General features: G+C 39.7%; 1 protein-coding gene and 1 long non-coding RNA gene across 6 annotated transcripts in view; one reads left to right on the plus strand and one right to left on the minus strand.

Moving 5' to 3' along the window:
* The window catches only part of LOC149789723 (uncharacterized), a 111,997-nt gene that overhangs the window by 16,928 nt on the left and 76,542 nt on the right, over positions 1-18,527 (minus strand). The window lies entirely within an intron of this gene.
* The window catches only part of LOC149789724 (uncharacterized), a 168,568-nt gene continuing 160,040 nt past the window's right edge, over positions 10,000-18,527 (plus strand). For 2 of the 5 annotated variants that reach the window (XM_089971733.1, XM_089971735.1), the window contains exon 1: positions 10,000-10,267. The gene's annotated coding sequence lies outside the window, so the exon portion shown is untranslated. Of the gene's footprint in view, positions 10,268-12,887; positions 13,038-18,527 lie in introns of all 5 variants that reach the window. The other 3 variants (XM_089971736.1, XM_089971738.1, XM_089971734.1) reach the window with 2 other exon arrangements.

Here is an 18,527-nt window from a genome sequence, read left to right on the forward strand (position 1 = left end):
ATTGTAGCTGGCCAAATGAGAGACATCGGCTAAATCGGCTTGCCATTGATGATCGATGCCTTCCACTCGGGTGCGACTTCTGGCAAACTTGCGTCGAATGGGTTTGTGTAAAGTGTAGGTAGCTTGTTCTTGTAACCATTGTTGCACTTGAGGTAAACGGAGACTTTTCAGTCAATTTTTGAACTCCTGCGTAACCTGCAGGATGGGAGGGATCGTAGTAAATGCTGGCTAAGACTTTTTCCATTTTTTTGTGTTGGTTGGTGTGTTAATAAGGCACCCACTCTTGGAGGATGCTACTCTTTTTCCCTTGGGGTATTTTCTTGGATTGCAATGCTTTGCGTGTGCGACCGGCAATAGGTGTTGAAGAGGAGGAGGATGTCTGAGCGGGGGATATCGGTTCTTGTTTCACTTCTGTCTTCACTTCTGTCTTCAATTTCTTTTTCTCTTGTGATGAAGAAGGGGTGGCCATCATCTTTTTAATCCATCCAATTCTGGAGGTAGGTGGTGTTGTTAACTTGCGTACTTTTTCGGGTGGAGTTTGAAACCCTTCTTCTTCTTCTTCTTTTCCTTTTTCTGTCTTGGTCACTGGTACTGGAACTGGTACTGGTGATGGTGCTGAATTTTTCATCAAGGTCTTAAAATCTTTCAGAGTGGGTAGAGCTGTTTCGTCTAAAGCTTTCTGGTGAAAGAGTTGCAGTCGTTGCAAGAGTTGACCGTACTTTTGCGATTTTTCTGTTTCGGACAAATCTTGGCGATCCATCAAGGACTGCAATTCGTGTTGTAACTGGGACATCTCGCTCAAATTCGGATTGGGAGGTAAATGCGGGGTGTGTTGTTCTTGCCACCGATGGTATTCCATCCATCGTTTGTAAGGAACTAAAGCTAGTTTTCGTCCTTCCATGTGGTTGTCAGGGGTCGATTCTGAGATCTTGGAACTTCCGAGGCCTTTTTATCTTGCTCCCACCAGTCCTCCCAACATGGTTCCCAAGACTCCTTTCAGTATGGGGCCTAACAAGAGAGGTAAAATACCTCCACGTTGCACTAACATCTTCTTTTTTTGACGAATGGGAATTTTCTTTTGAACCATTTGGCGAAGAACGTGACGATGTTTGCCTAAGCATTGTTTCTGGTGTTTGGACAAAGGGATCGTGCCTTTCAAAACGTTCAAACAACATTCGCACACGGTATCGATGACCTCTTTGGAGGCTGTTTGAATGAGTTTTTTTCGTAGGGGTGGAGAAGCTTTGGACAGGACAGATAACATGTCCCCATGTTTGGCTAAACGTGGTGGCAGTCCTTTCCTTTTCTTTCCTTGGGGTTTTCTGGAGGGTGACATCTTTGAGTCTTCAGGAGCACCAAAAAAAACACTGATACCCTACTCGGTCACAGGCCTTTTTTATACTGGAACGCGTCGCCACTGATTGTCTTGACGTCGTATTAGTTTGAGGACAGGCATGACACGTCGTGCAGGGGTACGTAACGGACTAAATCGAGCCAGTTCTTGCTTGGACAAATCCAGTAAACTTTGTAACATGCCCGATCTTTCTTGAACTTTGATTTTGGGAGAAGGTACTTTGTGAGCAGCAGCCACTGCCACTAAATTGGAAGGTCCTGCCACTGGGGAAGTTCTTTTTGGGGTCATCAACGGAGAAGTTCTTGGTGTGATCAACGTCTCCAAGTACTCTTCAGTTCTGGGTGTCATTAACGGAGAAGTGGACAAACGTGAGGCTGCCGGAGACGCAGTCACCGCCGTGGCAGGTTGTGGTTTGCGAGTGTAAGGTTGCGTCCTGGCCGAAGTGCCTCTCCTGCGACTAGTTTTCTGTGGACTTTTCTTTTTCTGGGGACTTTTTCTCTGTTTCTTTTTCTGGGGGCTTCTTTTCTTTTTCCGGGGTGGTGTCTGGTAAGAGGAGGGTCCTGCCACTGGAGAAGTTCTCCTTGGGGACCTGGTCTTTTCCTTCTTGGGGCTTCGTTGGACTTTTGTCTTGGGTATAACTTTGGGGGCATTAGGATCCCATCTTAAGAGTGAGCGAATGATGACCCCTCCTAGAGTACCGCTCCCTCCAGGTTTCAAAATGATTTGTTTTTTTGTTTGAGTGTCGATGCGGGGATCGGCCAGTTGGACCAAAGCGACTTTGTTTCGATCAAGAAGGCGTTTGGTTTGATGAGGAATCTGAATGATTCCTTGGAGTAATTGACGTGCCGTCACCGTGAACCATCGTAAGACTTCTTTGAGACTAGCTTCTAAGACACGTGGTCGTGTTTGTGGATCTTTTTCTCGACTGATGCCATACAAGGCACGAATCAATTTGACGGGAAGATGCGACTGAAGGGACGTCATGTTCGCACTGAGAGTGAGACAGACGAAAAAGGGTCTGAGGTTTTTATAGATTTTTTTTATGGGGAGTGAAATGAAGTCGAGGACGGAGACGTATACAGGACAGGCCCTCAGTGGTGAAACAAGTGGGTACGAAATCGCAAATACTCGGGGGTCGTAGGTTTCAAATCGACGAGGAAATAGGCGTGTGGAGTTTGAGTGGCATCGTCGTACGCCTGAGTCAGCCAAGGCGTTCCTAACTGTTTGGCTAAGACTTGCACTTGCGATTTATCTCGAGGGCTTTTAAACAAGACCACGTAATGCGCATTGAGACTGATGGTGCGATGGGCTTTACTTTGTTGAAACAAATTTTGGGTGATGTAAACGACACTGGCATTACGGTGATGCCCTTTGCGCGTGAACCACAGTTTAATTTCTTCTTCGTCTTCTCCTAACATGTCGTCAAAAATGACCAAATGGGTTAGATGGGAGTCAGAGACGATGCGATCGTCTTCTTTAGGAATGCCTTCCACAAACACGATGGAATCGCCTTGACTTTCTCGCAAGAGGCTGTACGCCGATTGCCACTCTTTGTAACAACACACGATTCGTTGAGGGGGTCGATCGATCAAATGATGTTTATGTTCGATCAAACGTTTGACGAATTCGGTTTTGCCTGAACCGCTAGGTCCAGCAATGAGCATGTTAAAGGGATGGCGAAGATACAAAGCCTCCCAACTGGCACGATCTAAGTGTTCGTCGATGACTTTGACATGTCACTTGTGACACGAAAACAAACAAGACAAGAGTTTATATACTTTTTTTTCAGAACACGTTTATTGAATGTTTTTTTTCAAACATGAATAAGAAAGACAAAAATACATAAAAGCCAAAGGCTTAAGTACAAGAATAAAAGGCACATGATAACCATGAACGTGGAATAAAAACAAGTGTCTGTACAACAACCACATGTTTTGGGTAAAGTTCTAACCAGTTCTATAGTAGGTGGTAAGGTCACACAAGTGTCCTCCCGAAAGGGTCTTTCAGGCCTGTCCACGACATTCCTGTCCTGGGTGACGGGTTCTTCTGGCACCGTCACTAACACAGGTTGAAAAGTAACTTTTTTCCTTGAATAACTCTCGTGCATACTGGGCTACCTCTTGTGTCCAAGCCTCAAAACCCTGGTCTCGGTGATGTCCAACATTTGACTCCTAACCAATCTGGTTTCTTCTTCGTCAACGACATGGTAAGTTACTTCAATGAACAATGAACTATCGATCTTGCCTAGGGTTCCTTTTTATATACAGACCAATACCGACGTGACCGTACGGCAACGTAAAGTGATTGGGAAGTCGCACTCGCTTCTGGTATACAATTTGATAGACTTTTTCCAAGGGTCGACTGACGATGTGGTGAGTGGGTAAACGTACAATCTTGTTCGGTTGATAAGTGGTCACTTTAAAGTTTCCATCCTCTCCCGATTGCAAGGCTTCTTTCAATACCCCAAAGTTGACCACTCGACTGGTACGATAATTCAGAGTCAGTCCTTTCACTTTGCACGTCGTGTGCACTTCTCCTTGTTTGTCCCGGTATTCGTAGCCGTAATTTTTGGGACCGCCACTGACGAAACTTAGAATCTTGTCGTCGGGATGCTCGTCTGTCCAGGCTCCTAAACGGTCTCCTTCGATGTCAGGGTGCTGTTGACTCGGGTGATGGATGTAAATGCAACTGTCCGTGTCAAAGTACAGGACGCGTTCTTCTAACAGTTCTAAAGCTTCGTACAATTTTAAGCGAGCATGAGCTGTCACGTAAGCCGCAATGATGACATTTCCAAAAGGGTCGTCTTGTACAAAGTCCAGATCTTCTTCGTAATTGACCAAGATCAAATTCTCTCGAACGACGTCCACGTGTTTCATGTATTTGGTTTTATCGTGAATCATCTGGAAGTAGCGGGAAGGTTCTGTCAAATATTCCGTCTTGGGTAAACACGGTCGTTGTGCCATTTTACCCCACAAGCAATTTAACATCACTTTGGCAAACGATCGCCTGCCTTCGTTTTTCTCGATGTGGTCTAAAGAGATGCCTTCTTGTTCGTAGTATTTCTCTTTGAATTTTATTTGGTCTTCGGGAGTGTGACACCAGGAAGGATAGCCGCTGGCTTCTTGTTTCAGTTTCAAAAAGGCATCCACGTAGTCGGCGAAAATGCCTTTCTGAGTAGGGTCACCCTTGTGGTACTGTTGTGTCTTGGAAAAGTGGCAAATTTCGTACACTTCTAACAGTTGGTATCCCATGTCCAGAGCTTTGAACAATTCTATGCTGACCCAGGTTCCGGTCAAGGTCCGTTCTTCCTGGGTGTGCTGACAAGGCTGATCTTGGTTGCACGTTTCGGCACAAGTACGGCACAAGGGAAACATCAGTTTGCCTTGACAATGGTGAGGTAAGACGGGATGGTATAGGTTCGTGGGAGGCAAAACTTTACACTTGATCAAGCCTTCGTATTGTCGAATGTTTTTCAGGTCGATGTGTTCCGTTAACAATTGCGGGTGCCCTACAGGAAAGCGACAATATTTGCACACGTAGGGATACAGCGAACACACGTCCAAGTATTTGATTTCTTCTCCTTTCTCTTCGTCGGCTTGGTACAGCAAACAGGTGGCATTGGTCCTTCCTCCGTACAAACTATCCCTCGGGTTCAGCGGGTCCATGAACTGGTAACCTTCCACGAGGCGTTTAAATTCGGGATCGGTTTTCATACGGTGATCGTACTCGTGTTCCCACATTTCCACCACTTGGTATCCTTCCTGTTGTAACTTTAGGCGCCTCTGACAAGTGTCCTGGTACAAGTCTTCCATGGTTCGTTGCAAAAACTGATTTTTAGTGTCACGGTCAGGGTAACAGACGGGACATCCGTGAAATAAGCAACCGTTAAACTCGTAGACGATCTTGGGGTTTTCTAAGTCCCAGCCATCGACCGAATATGTTCCGATGGTCTTTTCGCCCCCTCCGTTGCGGGCATGCTGAATCCACTTGTCTTCCTTGTCGCACAAGTAATGTAACCAACGTAGGGCTTTGACCGAGTATTGACGTTTGACAAAGTGGGTCGTTTGAGGACTGATGACATCCACAGTGTTTTCAGGCATGAATCGTTGTCGATACACTAAGGAACACGCTTTGGCGATGGTGCAAGCTTCTTTCAAAGGATCGACCCCTCCGTGTTCCATGAACAGTTCTCGAAATTTTCCACAGCAACGCCGTAAAATGTCCACGTCGGAACGACAATACTTTAGCATTTCTTCCTGAAAGTCGAAAGGGTCCGAGGCGTGAGCTTGGTACCAAGCGTAGAAAGCTTCTCGTTGTTCGGTACGCATGTTGTCGGGGTCGTAATAGTGAGCCTCAGGTAAATGGCGTAGAACGGCATGTTGATTGGCTTCCGTATTGAAAAAGTGTGGAAAGTACCCTTTAGCCATTTCTGTCATTCCAAACGTTTTAGGCATTCGACTCAAAGGCATGGCCAAGTAACTCATCGAATCTTTAAACTGCACTTGTTCCACTTGCATGAAAATGATTTTGGCTCCGTTCAAAGTCACTTTAGGACGCTCGGTGCCTTGTTCCGTATAGTATCTGAGAAGAAACTGTCCATCGTATCCGGAGAAATTGTGAGCCATCACTGTGGCATGACGATGACAATCTCCGTAACGTTCGATGTCCTCTTGGCTTCACGTCTTGTCGATGGGATCTAAGACCCATTGGGCAAAATCGGCTAACGTGTTCCGTCCTCGAAAGATTTTTTCACGCCCTCCAGGAATCTTGCTGCAGTGAGGGCAATGACTGAAGATAGGTTCTTGAATGCACTTCTCGCACGCTCGATGAGCCACGCAGAAATTAGGAATGTGAATGCCGGTCTCTTGCATGCATTCGAAATCGAAAAAGATGAAATTGCTTTTCTTCTTGTGACCGTCCTCTTTCTCTGGTGGGGGTTGGTATTTTTGCACGTAGCATTGGTGTTCCAAGTCGACGATGTGGTGACAAATGTGACATTTTTTCTTTCCTCGACATACGTGTGCCTTGGTACTGTTGGTACGTATGCCTTGTCTACACGTAGGGCACAATCTCAGAAGTTGACAAGCACATTTCTTCTGTGAACCTTGTGTTTTCAAATGTTGTTGGTAACAGGTAGGGCTGACAAACGTGCGCAGACAAGTCGAACAAGGCACTGGTTCTTCACTCAGACAGGGTGGAGAGGCCAAACATCCTGGGCATTTCCATCCACAATGCTTGTGTTGCTCTCGATTGTTATAACCATAATCACATTTCTCACAGTAATATCTGTATGCCAGGAATCAGGTGATAGTGGTAATGGTATCGAAATGGTCATCGTGATAATAAACATGAATGTATTTTCCGTTCTTAAAGTCTTGGCCTCGAAACAACAGAGGTCCGCGCATTTCTTGAGGGTGCACTTTCAAGGTGTAGCGTGGAGCTAGGGCATCTTGCAATTTTTGCATCTCAGGAATGCCACAGGGTGTGTCTTTGGACAGACCAGCTTGTTGCAACAGGAGTTCTTCTTCGTTTCGTTGTTTGGCTCGGTCCGATTGTCGAATAGTTTTCCAGGCTCTTTTCCATTCTACCGTGTCGTTCTTGTTGGCATAGGTTCGTCCCACCACGATGGCTCGAGCTAAACATATCTGGTCTTGAGGGTTGTTAATTCGGACGAGACTTGTTTTGGTGTTGCGATGGTCGTCCACCAATAACATCTTTTTGCGTCCAGTCCCTTGAGGAGGAGAGACGTGGGCCATTTTTAGTGTGGCTTTACCATCAGTGATGTCAAGCTGGTCATTAGTTTGTTGTACGTGTTGAATCTTGTCCATGACTTTGGAAGGGGTTAGTTCTGCGGGTCTGCTAAACTCGATCCAAACAGGGGATTTCGAACCGTCGTGATCTATGGATAGTGTCAAGCGATCGTCTTCTTTGGGTTGACATTGTCGCTTGAGTGCGGTGAGCAAAGAATCCCACATCTCGGTGATAAACCCTTCTGCTTTTTCCAATGGTACGTCGGCCTTGAAATCTTTAAACTTCACTGTGTAGGTGTAAGCCGTGGTTCTAAATTTTCTAGAGGAGCGCTTTTCCGTCTCTCGAATGGAATAGTACTTTTCAGGGTTGACTAAGGGTGGTGAACTTGGTTTAGAGGGTTCGGATTCTGGTTCACTCATGTCCTCTTCAAAATCACTGGCATGAATTTGTGCCAAGATTTCAGCCCTGGTACGAGGCGATAGATCACGTTTCTGCCTCTTACTTTCTTCTTGTTCTTTCTTCTCGAATGAATGGGATCGTTTCATCTTGAGTGAAAAACGTCAAATGACTCAAGTTTAAACACCATAGACTAATTTATAGTCATGACAAACCAGCGTATATAAAAGGGTGTGTGTCTTGTCCTTTCACTATTCATTTCACTCTCAAACCGAGCACAACGATGGAAGAGACTACCCAGATGGAACGTTTCGTCAGAGCTTTGCGAGGGGTCATTAGAAAATTCTCTTCAGACCAGCCGACGGACTACTCTCCTTCCTTTCGAGATAAAAGTCAGGATACTTGCTATATCTGTCAGAAGAAAGGGCATTGGTCTTCAGAGTGTCCAGACCGTCAAAAAAGAAAAAAAAACAGGGGCTAAAAAAGACAAAAGTCAAGATACCTGTTATTATTGTAAAGAAAAAGGACATTGGTCTCCAGATTGCCCAAAAAAGAAGCAAGAGGAGTCAGAAGAAAGGAAGGATTCTTCAGAAGAAGAGAGGGATTCTTCGGAAGAAGAGAGGGATTCTTCGAAAGAAGAGAGGGATTCTTCAGAGGAAGAAGAGGAAGAAAGAAGACAATTCTATTTAAAAGAGGCAAAGAAACAGGAGAAGAAAAGAAGAAGGGAAGAAAATGAGGAAAAAACGGTGAAGAAATTCAAAAAACAGAGACTAAACAAGGAGAAAGAAGAAGTCAATGAACTTTTAATTAAAGTGTTCTGTGGTGAATTGTGAATTGGATTGTAAAAAATGGATAAAAGAATACATGAATGATATAAGGTAAGTGTCTTTGAGTTTTGATTTTAAAATAAGAAGCTACACTCACGCACTCATACACAGACACGTACTATAAGGGTAAAATGGGTGGGGTTTATTTTTGAGTTATTGGCAAATTGAAATTGTATTTCTTTTCGAGAAATGTGGGTGGCCCTGAAAAGGGCCTTTTTTCTTTATGGTGTAGGAGTGAGTTTAACCAATCAACTTTAACTGCCTTAAGCCTTTGCCACGGCCAAGGCCTACTTCTCATGATTGGGTTGAAATCACTAAGGGTGGTATGATAGGCTTAGTCACAGGGTTGGCGTGTTTAGCTCGGGGAGTTCGTATTCTCTTCGGTCGTGATAAAGAAGTCTGATACATTTGTTTCAGACTTCTTAACTCCGCTAAAATGTCCAACAGTACCGTAGCCGTTTGATTTTCACCCTCTTGTTTCTTTGCTGCTACTTCTTCTTGCTGTTGTTGCTGTTGTTTTTTTCTTACCTCTTCTTGTTGCTGTTGCTGTTGCTGTAGGAGAAAAGCTTGTTCCGCTTCCTTTTGTCGTTGCATAAATTTCTCCAATTCTTCTTTCTGTCTCTGTCTAAAATTCTCCACTTGCGGTAATGAAGAATGAGACGAAGGTTCCGGAACAAATTCTTGCGAGGTAAGAAAATCCACAAAATCCCAATGTTCCTCTTCTGAAAGTAAGTCCGGGTTCCCTTGGGCGGTCTCCCTTGCTGGTGCACCCCAATGAATCGTTTTTTGAATTTCCGTCATGTTGAATCACTGTCGCATAGATTGACTGCACACAAGCGCTAGCGAATCTATATAGACCAACTGACGTCACAGACTAATCTCTTCGGATTGGATGCGGGCTGACTGAATTTTGTAACGCGTGTTTGGATTGGTGAATGAACTCAATCCGTTTCAATCCTACCTCTACCTGTAAATAAGCGCAGTTCAGTGCATTGGTTCACTTGCTCTCGTCGCTTCAAGATGTGGACCGATGTGCAATCTTCTACGCTTGTGTCTTCCATGATGTTCCGGACGGACATACCCATGTATGTCCGATCCAAGTGGACCGTTGTCCACAGGACAAACACCAGTCTGTGGATACGTAGGATCTACGTAGAATGACAAGGATGCCTCAAAAGAGTCCTGATTTACGGTCCTACAGTGAAACGCAGCCTAAGGACAAGAAGAAGACCAATGCGGTGCCCTTTATGTTAATGGATACATTAACATAAACCCAAAGGCCCTTTTCAGGGCCAGCCATATTTCTCGAAAAGAGAATGACTTTATTCAATTGCCTACCCCTTTTTAAAATTTAAATTTAAATTTAAATTTAAAATAATATTAAAAAAAATCCCATGTTCAATTCCCCTTGAGGCCAGAGTGGCCCAGGGTTTTTTCTCCATGTTCAATTCCCCTTGAGGCTAGAGTAGCCCAAGACTATTTCCCATGTTAAATTCCCCTTGAGGCTAGAGTGGCCCACGATTTTTCTCCATGTTAATTTTCCATTGAGGCTAGAGTGGCCCAGGGGTCTCTGTAATGCTAATTCCCATTGAGGCTAGGGTGGCCCCATTCACTACTGGTGTTCGTTATACTCAATGGCTTGTCTAATTCTTTGACGTATTTATGCATTGGTGACACGGTCTTTGTATGTGAAGCCGATGATTTTTTGGAAACCTCTCTTATATGTGGTCTATATACTTTTCTCTAAGTCAGCTGTTATGGTTCATGATTCGCAGGTGTAGAGAAATATGGAGATCACCAGTGAGTGCATCAGTCTGACCCTTGAACAGAGTGCAATATTCTTGTCGTTCCAGATGGGCTTTAGTTTTATCAGCGCTGCTGTTGTCTGTGCAATCCTGGAGAGTACTTTAGGCTACTGTACTGTACAAGAAACAAGTATGTAAGTAGGCGTTACTCCATACAAAACAAGGGTGGTTCTTGCTTAATTGGACTTTAGGATTCAATTGAAGTTTATGTTTGCGTTTAGAAACACACCTCAACTGTAGATGGATTCAAACAACTTGATACATTTGGCTAACATAAACTTCAACTGTAACCTAAATCCTAAAGACCAATTAAGCAAGAACCACACCTTTATTATTTCATACATAGATGGAGATTTCTCCTATAACTCATCGGTACGTTAATGCTTGAAGTTGAATTTAAAACGGTATAAGAACATAATAAAAGTAATTTTAAATCTAACATAAATGATTATGGCTGGAGTGATGATATTAAATTGCAAAGCGATTAAACATTAAGTCGGCAACCAATGAACCTTCGTGGTCCTTTTTCTACTCGTCACCTCTTTTGTTTCCATCATTCTTCCAATGACCCAATCAGCTCCTGAGTTTAGTACTGGAATTATTGATCATTTGCTGTGATATTGTTTCTTCTCCTACAGATGTTTAATTCGTTCTATTTGTCAGTTATATGATAATGGAAAGTGTTTACATTGCATAAATATACTGGTACACACATATCTATTGTTCATACGTTTTCTTTCTACTCCGAAACTTTTCTGGCATATCTGGTTTATGACATATTGTAATTTCTACTAGTCTCTTACTTAACTGTCATCACAAGACCTTCCAAAATACCACAAACTAATCATGCGTTAAAATAACTTTGGAAACTTGTGCCAAATTCTGACAATAGCACGGTTCAAGTACAAACGTTGCCAGTATAACTGGAATGCTTGAGAACGTAATGAGATTGCATATAATTAGATTCTGAATCGTCTCTAACACTTTGAACAGGAAACGTTTTGTAATAAGCATTACTGTGAAATCGGTGTTCCATTTTCTTAATTTATAATAAACAATGGGCGTCATGGAAATATATACTTGGCACTTTGTGTGTTTCACAAGTTTTCTATAAATAAAAGTTTAAAAGAATGAACACTTAGTTACTGGCCGCATTAAGTACGGAATTAATGTTATGTAGAGACTTCTGCCCATTTTAATACAGGTGATGATGCTTTATAAAAGGAGTTGGGGATCAACAAATCGCGTATTTTGCAGTATTTATTTATTATATATTATTATATATTGATGAAGACGAGTATACAAACTAAGGTACCGACTACATTGCAAATGTACAACTATTTGGAGTTAACAGTATATGCTACGTGGATTCCTTATAGATTTAACTGACATGTGATTTAGTCCAGGACACAAGTGACAATGTGTATAATTTATTGTTTCGCATTAATTATGAGTTGTTTGTTTTCGTTGTTTTCTTTCCACCTTTAAGCTACAGAACTCAGTTCGTCTGTACATAGTGTCTCACTTGCCTTAACCACTAGGTGTCGCATGTGTAAGGTAGGACAGATTACGACTGCTTATCTTAACATACACGTTGCAGCACTCATTGCAAAATAGATAGGAGTACAAAACCTTTGAGAGTCTATAAATTAACTCTCTGTGACCCCCATCTACCGACGTCTTTTGAATCTCTCTCCCCATATATATGTCGCTATGTTACATAAGTTCTGCTAATCTGTTGTGTATTGTAACGTTAAAACCTGACACGAAATGTTCAACCCGGCATTTGGAGTGGCCGGAATACACTTCGTACTGACACTTCAATGGGGCGTTTTATCTTAATCGTTTTCAAGTTGCTATCAATTTAAGACTAGGGAAAACAGGACAATAACATTTCCGGAACGTAGATCTACTATTTTTTCATCCCACATTGCTCATTATGACGTGTCTCGGTCTTTAGTCTTCGTTTTGAAGACATTGTCTTCCAATTTCGCTATCCTTTACTGAACAAATTTCTTTCCTCTAGAATGCAAATACATGTTGAACAACGTTTTTCTCCTGTTCAAATCAATTTCAAGTCGAACAAATTTCCCTCCTCTAGAAAGCATTTGTATATCCAACTAATGTATGTCTCTTGCAAAAGTAACCAATATTGTCACAAACAATCTACATTGCCACAAAATGGGCTATGTAAGAAAGCTTGCATGTAGCTTCTCGGTGATTTTTTCCGGGTTTTTCCAAGGTTCTTCCTCCACCATTGATACTGGCCACCATGTGTGTCCTATCTTGTGCTGAAAAATAACGTTAAACCCTACAACAATGACACAACAACTTTTGCCACAAAAATATCCTATATCTTGCCAACAATAACCTATATTGTCACAACAACCTATACTGCCGTTTCAGTGTTACTTGATGCTTACCTACTTACTTGGCTAGCTACCAATCGTATCCACTATTTATCTATATTTGTTTTCACATCCTTGTTCCTCCCATTGTATCCAAGACCCTGGGCGTCTGAGTGGTGTGAAGCGCTCACCTTTACCGATTGTTGTCATTTCATTTCTGTGCACGTGTGTTTGGAATCAGGCCACAAAATGTAGTTCTAGTCTATTTTTAGAACATCTTTTTTTCTTCTCTCATTTTGGTGGTGATAGAAGAGTTAGATTTATTCATTTTTTGGTAGGGATTTAAAGGTAATTGTTTATTCTTGAGAATATGAGCTCAGCGTGTGGTTGTCCGTGTGTATTTCAGCGACAGTGCACAGTGAGTAATAAGGCCTTGGTGATGATCCGGAAGTGAAATCTGTGTTCTGTTTACATACTGCTCTGTTGACAGACCAGCGTCTCAAAAATGAGCAGGTCAACCTTTGACAAGAACTTCACCGTGAAGTCATCTTTGAAGGTAGTTTAGATTAAGATATAATTTGTACTGATTGTTACACAGTGCAAGGTTTAGTACTGAGAAACAAATGTAGAGAACATATAGCAAAATTAAATGTGTTCTATGGCCGTTTCGATTTTCGGATCGGTGTGGGTTGCGAAAAGCTGTCCAGTACTTTCTCGTGTGTCAATGGTTCTTACTGGGTTTATCCCGGGTTCATCCTCCACCAGCTATACTAACCGCCATATATTCTATCAAGCGCTGAAAATGAAGTTGAACCTAACACAACAGCAACCAAATTGTTTCCTATTTCCATTTAATCAAATGGTACCCAGTTTGGATTTAATCACATTGTACCATGTTTACATACAATCAAATTATACTATGTTATCATCTATTCAAATTGTATCTCGTTACCATATAATCAACGTTTATTTGTTTGCATGTAATTAAATTCTATCCAGTGTGCATCCAATCAAATTGTACCCTGTTTGCATACAATCAAATTGTATCATGTTTGCATGCAATCAAATTGTATCCTGTTTGGATGCAAGTCTTAATCAGTTATGCTGGTCGTCGAATGTGAGTGATTTTGTTGCTTACTTTTGTTGTTAATAATCGAGAGACCAAATATTGGTGACTCTAGTGAAAAGAGACTAATAATTATCCCAAAAGCAGTGACGCAATTAAAAATGTTCTACCTAGTTGCGTAATATGTATAGGCTGGGTACGAAAAGGTAGGGCACAAAGGGAAAGAGTCATACGATTACACGTGATATGTACAGACTCGGCAGTAAATGAAAGATAACGACATAAACGTGTTATACGTAACCACGCACTGCAAAACATGATAGGTAGGACAAGTCTCGACAAAAACCCAAAATGTCGAACGTAGCTACGTAACATGTACCAATTGGGTATGAAATGCTAAAAGCCAATGTGTTGTATTTAGCGATGTAATATATATAAACGAAGTAGGACAAGTCACATAACCAAAAATCGATGTAGCAATTTTAGGGCAAAATTATCTGTAATAAATTTCACGAAAGACATTATCGTATCAGTAAAATGCGATGGGGAGCAAGCTGGTTGTCACTGTCAAATGAAATTATAAATAGTTCTATCAAGTCCTAAATGTTCTATCAATTAATAAAGTACAGAGTAATCCGAATGTGTTCCAGTGGTAGTCTGAATGATTTACTGCAGTGTGCTGATGTACATACAGTGCAGAAGAGTCACTATGATATAATCTCAAAATGTTTTTTTATGCATCCACAGTAATTCCACAAAAGCTATGACGTATCCCAATGTCATTAAATGAATGTTTCAGCAAGACAATTCCAATCAAATGCGCATTAAATGGAAGAAGATAAAAAAGAGTCAGTCCTCTCAATACAAATTTACCAAGATTTGTAGTACAGCTAGGAATGCTTAATTCCACACAACAATTCCCTTAAATCAAAGCAACCAGTCCGAACAACAAGCGAGAAAGAAGAAGGATAGCAGGATGTCAGTTGCACTCCCGGCGCCACTGGATGTGGTATTGGTTAAGGTACCAGATGGTTTGGTCTTATTTTTCCATGTCCTAATAACGTCCATGCAGATGTTGATAGACTAGAGACTCTGATTTGCGGAAAAGGAGCTGGTAATAATTCCCCAGAAATCATTAGCAGCTGATATTTGTCAACGATTATTTACAGGCGGTATCATGGACATTAAACGAGTATCGGTCTATCATCGATGAAATCGTTGATGATTATCACAGTGATTAAGGGTATACAATTATATACAATGACTAAAATAAGATGATCATACATAATGCTCAACGTAGACCGATCACAGTCAGGGTGATAAATTCGCGATTAACAACATACAAAGTAATGTACGGTGATGTACTCGGTGATGTTGTTCAGGGTCTATTTATGAGAATAGCCCCAAAAGCAAAATCGGTTGCAGATCAGCTGGGAATGAAAGCTATTCACGTTGTTCGTGATAAAGGTATTGGTGCTGTTGGTGATGTTGTTAGTAAAGAATTCTCAACAATCAAGGATAAACTAGCACGATTAATACGACGAAAGCTACAGAATGTAAAATTACCTAGAACTGAAGTTATGCCTGCAAATGTTGGTAAAATAATAAATCAGGCTGCAAATAAAAAGTAGCAGAGTTGGCTGGTGTACCACTAGCAGAAAAATAAAAAAAATATAAATACAAGTCTGATAGCAGGAAATGATCTTCGTTTTAGAGGATAATAATTATCATAAAGATGTTTAAACGTGTATCCTATCCAGCGTCGCACCAGTTCTCAAATATGAATTTGTGTGTGATTATCAGTATTATTCTTATGACGCAAGACAGCCAAACTGGCGGGGTCGAAATCAGCTCAGGATACAAGCAGATATTTTTTACCCGCTGAGGAATTTATTGAAGTAGAAGGAGAACTTGTAACAGATTCCGTCGCCAATACACCATATGGGTTGGTTTTGTTAATAATGGTATAACTGCGTTATTCAGAAGTGTTATATACATGATTTATGGAAAAGAGATTGAAACAGTACAACATCTAAATCAGGTTATATAAGATCTTAAATACATCAATAAAGCTATCATTGAAACAGTGATTTTATTTGGTGATGAATTCATTGACTTCAGTGTAATAACATAAAAACAGCTTTTTTTCCTCGATCATTATAAAATAACCGAAACAGAATTACCAGGATTTACATTACCAGGATTTACATTACCAGCATTTACATTACCAGTATTTACATTACCAGGATTTACATTACCAGGATTTACATTACCAGCATTTACATTACCAGGATTCAACGCTGATGAGTTACAAAAATCAGTCACTGATCTAATCAATGAAAATCTTCTTTTAAATTGTTGAAGCATGGGGGAAAAAAGACCCACCAGCAGCTATTCTCAAACATAACAATGATCCGTACGGTGGATGTTCATATATCTCGCAACGTATTGATAATATAACATCAACAATTGCAGTAAATCGTATATATGATGTAACTGACGCAGCTATCATCTTGAAAAAACCCAGTCAGGCTCAGCAGAGATCTATTTTATTTGCACATCAAATACCTCCTTGATATTTGATCGTACAAGAACCCATTAAACCTGTCTCTTTGAGGTGTCATAATCCGCTATCATCAAGGATACATTTCAAACTTACTGACCAGATTTAATTGTTTGATTTGCAATATAAAGTTTTGGACATAGGTAAATGATATTCAAAATTGGGAAAATCATTTAGATTTTATAATTTGATGGGATAAACACCCATACTTTTTCAGATTATCAAACGATTTCGTCAAACTGATGGGTATATTACCTAAATTAAATCAGATTAATAGTGAAATTGATTAACAATTTTATATTCAATGTTGTTAGAATGATTTTATCGTTATTAGTATTATTTCAGATTAGTGGTTAATTTCACAGATTTGATGTGCATATTGCCCATAAATGTTTAGATTATCAAACAGTTTCATCAAATTGATTGGTAATTTGCCCATATTTAAATTATCGAACAATGTCATCACATTGATGGGTAATTTGCACATAAGTATTTAGATTATCGAACAATTTCATCAAACGGACGGGTAATTTGCCTTTAATTATTTAGATTATCGAACAATGTCATCAAATTATGTGTAATTTGCCCATAATTATTTAGATAATCGAACAATTTCATCAAATTGATGGGTAATTTGCCCATAATTATTTAGGTAATCGGACAATGTCATCAAATTAATGGGTAATTTGCCCATAATTATTTAGATAATCGAACAATTTCATCAAATTGATGGGTGTATGACCCATAATTGTTCTGATTATCAAGCAATTGCATCAAATTTATGGAGTTAATGGTATTCAAATAACTAAAAATCTGCCTAATAATAATAATAATAATGATGATGATGATAACAATTAGATCCCTGAATTTGATAAGGAACAAATAAAAATATAATAACATAATTTATTTGTTACTGATTTTCGTCCAGATTTTAGGTAAATGCTACTAAACATTGTGAAACCTAGTCAGATTTTATATTTGTATGGGGTTAATTGTACTCGAAATTGTGAAATCAGTCAGATTGTATAATTTGATGGGTAAATGTTACTCGAAATTGTGAAAATCCTAATGAAAAACAGAAAATTACATAAAAAATATTATAATCCGAATAAAAACAAAGCTGTATTGAAAAAATATTATTATCGGAATAAATCTTATCATCAAAACATATTTTATCAGAATAACTATTATTAACAGAATAAATATTATAATCTTAATAGAAATAAAAATATTTCTCATTCATTATTGAGTTTGCTGGGGTAATTGCATCCTCAAAATTGTGATCATCGATGGCATTTCATAATTTGATGGTGTAAATGGTACTCAAAATAATAATTATAAGAATGATTTCATAACTTGTTGGGGTAAATATCATTAAAAATAATAATTATAGGACTGAATCAGAATAAAAATTGTTATCACACTAAACATAAATTTGAATCAGAATAAATTTTAATGTCAGAATATAAATAAATTTGAATATAAATTGTCACAGGATGAAGCCGGGTTCGGACTGAATTAGGGAAGACATCAAAAGCAACTGCGTTTACAAGATGTTTATTTATAAACGCAATTTAAATATAACAAATCTGACACCATTATAATCAAAAGATAAGGAACATTATAAAGTTCCTAACATGGAACTGTCAACAATTAACTCAACGAAGAAAACAAAACTCCACATTAATTTAACGAATGGAATTTCAAAACAAACGTGAATTCCTATCACTGATCAACAAAATAAAAGTGACCTACACCTCAATATAAAAAGTCTTAAAGGTATCATTCAAATAACGATTTACAAAAGAATGTAATTACGTATCTTTCAAATAACGATTTAGAAAAGAATGTAATCATGTATCGTTCAAATAACGATTTAGAAAAGCAATGTAAATTACTAACCTATCGTTCATAAAGCTTTATTGAAAAGCAGTGTAAATTAAGAACCTATCGATCGTAACCAGATATTGAAATAGGAATGAATGAAATGATGAACCTATCAATCGTTCACACAACGGCATTGCGATGTGAATGAATAAAAGTATAAACCCATCGATCGTTCACACAACGGCATTGCAATAGGAATGAACAACATCATAAACCTATCGATCGTTCACTCAACGGCATTGTAATATGAACTAATAACATTATAAACCTATCGATCGTTCACACAACGGCATTGTAATATGAACTAATAACATTATAAATCTATCGATCGTTCACACAACGGCATTGCAATAGGAATGAACAACATAAACCTATCGATCGTAACCATAACGATATAGCAATACGTGTAATTATTCGCCTATCGATCATTCATATAACGATATAACAATATGTGTAATTATAAACGTATCGATCTTTCATATAACAACTTAATAGGTATGAATGCCATTATGTACCTATCAATCGTTCAT

Source organism: Sinohyriopsis cumingii, chromosome 10 (assembly GCF_028554795.1).
Source record: "Sinohyriopsis cumingii isolate HCF-2022 chromosome 10, ASM2855479v2, whole genome shotgun sequence".
NCBI classification, from domain to species: Eukaryota; Metazoa; Mollusca; class Bivalvia; order Unionida; family Unionidae; genus Sinohyriopsis; species Sinohyriopsis cumingii.